The sequence below is a fragment of the Lytechinus variegatus genome, chromosome 16 (assembly GCF_018143015.1).
Source record: "Lytechinus variegatus isolate NC3 chromosome 16, Lvar_3.0, whole genome shotgun sequence".
Lineage (NCBI taxonomy): Eukaryota > Metazoa > Echinodermata > Echinoidea > Temnopleuroida > Toxopneustidae > Lytechinus > Lytechinus variegatus.
This window is the reverse complement of record NC_054755.1, coordinates 7,980,292-7,985,163: the sequence shown is the minus strand read 5'-3', so window position 1 is coordinate 7,985,163 and position 4,872 is coordinate 7,980,292.

Genomic DNA, 4,872 nt, shown 5'->3' with positions numbered 1-4,872 from the left:
CAATCAGTTTAGACAAAGGAACGTAAATAGTAAGCTGTTGTGTAACGTCGTGCATTGGAGTGCAACAACATCTTCTTTGCCCCAAAGGAGAAAACAAAATGCACAGCAAAATCTGTGGTGTTAATCGGTGTACATAGAGGACCATACCAGTTATTTTACACCGGTGTTAAATTGGTGGTGTTAGTTTTACAACTATAGGTGTTATTACAACACCTTTGGTTGTTACAATTACACTCTTTGGTGTTATGTTCAATCTCTAGGGTGTAATCTTAACACCTCAGGGTGTGGTCCTCTATTAACACCAATTGGTGTCAGTTTCAACACCACAGTTTTTACAGTGTGGATAAAAGACATATACATGGGTTTATCCACTGAGGTAATAACCCATGCACCTCTCAACTTCCTGGTTTATCCATGCTGATATCGCTGTAATTAAAATACAGTTACAAAAAACCAAGTTCGACCCGGGGATGGGAAACACCGCCTACACAAGGTGGACACCATGATACACAATAAAATAAAATCGTATTTTAAATATAATGTATGTAATTATGACGAAGTGCGGGCGTTAAGTGAAAAGGTTAAAATCACGAAAAGGAACATACTTTTCAAATCTGGACACGTAAAAGGTATACAAATTTCACCCTATCATCGATTTATCATGTACTTCTTTGTATTTGGACTTTTTAAAGAATTTTGCTTTGTTTTAGTTTGTTTCAACAGATTTCGTCAGTGAAATATTTTTTCGATCATAAATAGCACCAAACGAAATGACTGTTGCCGATAAAAGCATAAATAATTTATCATTTTAGATGAAGACACCTTTTGTATAAGTTTGTACTTGAAATAACTTTTTTTAAGCAGCCTTGATCAAACGTAGTGAAATTCTATTGTGTATGCATAGATTAAAATTCTAAAGATATTTCTCTAATCACGACCAAGACAACAGATGTTTTGGTGCGGGGAGGAAGGGTCCGAGGATGCCCAGTGGGAGGAAAGGTCGAAAAAATCCATCCATCCATATTTTATTGCTCGTTCGAAATAGACATGAAATGAAATAATCCGAAAATTTGCTTTGCTCAATTGATCGTGGGCCCGGCAGCCGCTGTGCTGCGCAAGATCGACGAGGCTCTATCCCTTTACTCGTTGAACGCCAAACAGGGTAGCAGCAACTCCCATCTTTTAACGTCTTTTCGTCTGACGCGGCCGGGGTTTGAACCCCCGACCACCCGGTTGTGAGACGAACGCTCTACCAACTGAGCGAACACACCGGTTTGCCTGTCTATAGACAGAGATACCCCGAACTTCCTCCCACCAAGATACTCCTTGAAACCTGTAGGAGTATCATGATCAGAGGAGGGTCTGAGTATTGCAACAACAACAACCAAAAAATTATCAAATAATTAAACTAAATGGCCCATATTCTGAAGTGGGGTTTAACCTAAACTAAGGTTTAAAATTGTGATTTAAATATGGATAGCCAACATAAATCACTAGCGGTAGAGATATAATATTTTCCCTCATCTGGCTCTCAAATCATTCATAATTGTGTAGGAAGTACAAATAGATGATTGTCTTCACCATGGATGAATCAGGAAAGAGCACAGTAAACATGAGAAGCATAAAACTTAATTAAAATTTTGATACTTTTGGCTTCCCCACAACTTTAAACCTGAGTTTAAGACTTCAGAATACTAGTCAATGTGTTTAAAATCGACACTTAGTTGGGAAAATTTAGAAACAAAATGACCAGTCGTAACAACGTGAGGAAAACTTGAAAAAAATCTTGTTTTCAGGGGCGTCACATTGAGATGAAAATAAATTACTTAAAGGGTCCTTTATGAAAGTTCAAGTACCTGCAAGGAGGGTTGGTAGTATGGCACTTTGTACTCGAATGCTTTATAAGAAAATTACATATTTATAATTCCATAATTTCCTGGTGGGTGTTTCATAAAGCTGTTCGTATTATGTTAAGAGCGACTTTAAGAACGACTGGTGATCCTTTCTTGTGGTAAATGGTATATACATTGGCGATGGTTAAGCGCGTAAGAAAGGTTCACCAGTCGTTCTTAAAGTCGCTCTTATCTTACGAACAGCTTTATGAAACGGCCCCTGGTCTAATGGTTGTGATCCTAGGATGTTTTTATTTGACATCTCTAAATTTGCGATTCAAATTTTTATCAGGCCAAAAATCTGGCAACGGTTAGGGAGGGGGTCGATCATTAACATAACAATCTTATAGACACGCAAAACGTGTCCTGGCGCCCCTTTGATAAAACCTGTTATAGTTACACATTTTTTGGCAAAAACAGTTATACAAGCAACTGAAATCATTCAATTTGATTGTAACATTTGATTGTATTATTTTGTTGTTGTAAGGCAAAAGGGTAACTTTTCCGCAGCGCTCATTACAATTATTTTGTTTTTAAATGATGATAGATGCCGATCCCATATGTATTTTCACCAAAACCGATGTAATACAGTAAATTGTTTATGTGCTTTTAGAGTTGTTTAAGTATATCCCTTTAGCTGTTTGGTTGCCGATGTTTGATTAATTTGATGGCCACCAATCTAGGGAGGAAAATATGACACCAGTAGTCACCGATTTTTAGACACTTCGCTCAAGACAAAATCCTTAAGTGAATAACAGAAATAGCAAGAGCAGGGGAAAAGGAGCAAAAGGAGCTGAGAAAGAGAAAGAGACAGAGAGAGAAAGAAAAATCACTTCCTTAGCAATCTCATAAAACTATAAACTATTGAAGAAGAGACATCACCACTGGCCTATCTTGTAATTGAATTTGCAGGAATCAATTTATCGCAAGCTTTTTGAGAAAGCACATTAAAACTCAATCACACGGCGACTCGGCCGCGTTAACCAAATTTCACCGGGCTGCTATACCTTCCAGCGAGCACAATAAAAAAGCAAATATGACGCGCGAAAAGTGATACGCGATCTTGTCCCTAGGGGGCTCCCTTCAATCGCTCTTAAATTCGTTGTTGGTTTAAGTGGATTGATCGCATAGGCTCAGACTCTCTCACCCTCTCTCTCAATCCCTCTCTAATCCCTCTTTTTTCTTTCTTTCTTCCCGTTTTCTAATTTTCATCATCTCTTACTGTTTCCCAGTCACTTTTCGGATACGTTTTTTTTTCAGTTTTCAAAAACCATAAGCATTATATCCAGGAAGTTCTCTTGTTATAAGTTAGTTGGTACCACTCGTGTTTGTCAAAACATGTTTATTCTCTCTGATACGACGTCCCACTTTCGAGAAGAAAATGCATGTATCTTTGTAAACACATCAAAAGTTTCAACATTATGTGAATAAGTGAGTGAGGGAGCACAAGTGTGTGTGTGTTTGTATCAAATCCTGTGCCTCTTGACATATTTATAGTCATTTTTTGTAAACACACACACACACACAACAAAGCATTATTCGATTCAGAGAGTTCCAATATTCTTTGTGTTAGGATACAGGGCTGGTGTGTATGTGTCTATCGAAACACAAACCTTTTATTCTGATTTACCACTTGTCATATAGACCTTGTTTTAGTATTGGTATAGTCATGGAGCTACCAGAGTTAAGCCATGTCCATGGTTAAGCAATGGACCTGGTTAAGCAATCTTCGATTCATGATGGCATGATAATGTCCTCGGTTGTGTTGTACGAACTTCTCTTAACCAGATTCACACTGACACAAAGGTCCTCGGTTAGGTAGTAAGATAACATTCTCAAAAAACATGTCCTAGATTAATACACCATTAAAGGACAAGTCCGCCCTAACAAAAACTTGATTTGAATAAAAAGAGAAAAATTCAACAAGCATAACACTGAAAATTTCATGAAAATCGGATGTAAAATAAGAAAGTTATGACATTTTTAAGTTTCGCTTCATTTCACAAAACAGTTATATGCACATCTCGGTCGGTATGCAAATGAGGGAACTGATGACATCACTCACTCACTATTTCTTTTGTATTTTATTATATGAAATATGAAATATTTTGATTTTCTCGTCATTGTCATGTGAAATAAGTTTCATTCCTATCTGAACACGTGGAATTCCATTATTTCAACATTTTGTGCTTCAGGCAAGGAGGTCCTAATCATCAAATTCGTAAAAATTGAAATATTGTATAATTCAAACAATAAAAAACAAAATAAATAGTGAGTAAGTGACATCATCGACTCTCTCATTTGGATGTAACTGGCTCGATCATATAACTATTTTGTTAAAAATAAGCGAAACTTTGAAATGTCATAACTTTCTTATTTTACATCCGATTTTGATGAAATTTTCAGCATTGTGCTTGTCTGATTTTTGTCTATTGATTCAAATCAACATTTTTCTGAGGTGGACTTGACCTTTAAGATAGTGCGTGTGTAAGGGTGTGTGTGGGGGTGTCTGTGTGCGTGCTGAGGTAAATGTGTTTGAAAACGTTGGATAGGAAGACTTTCGGATGGGGGTGATTTTACTGTTTATATAGTAACTAATTTCATTACTCTCTATATCTTGATAATATCTTAACAATTATATATATATATATATTAAAAAATATTGTGATTTCTGTGTCTTTTCCATGTGCACTCTCTTTAGATATTCTTGTTTTCCTGGCTTCCAAATTTCTTCTTTCTTATCCCTTTCTTTTTCTCTGTCAGTCATTCCGACCCTGAAGCCATGATTGGCTGTCGCTAACCTGATCAACCTAGCGCGTCATTTAAACTTTTAACTGCCTTTAATTGATCGAATCATTGCATTTTGCCATAACAGCTATCGGGAATGCCTTGTAATACGTACCCATTACATACCATATAATGCCTTTCAATTGCCATTTAAACGACTCGCTAATCCTTGCGGGACATGCCGGTTGGGGAG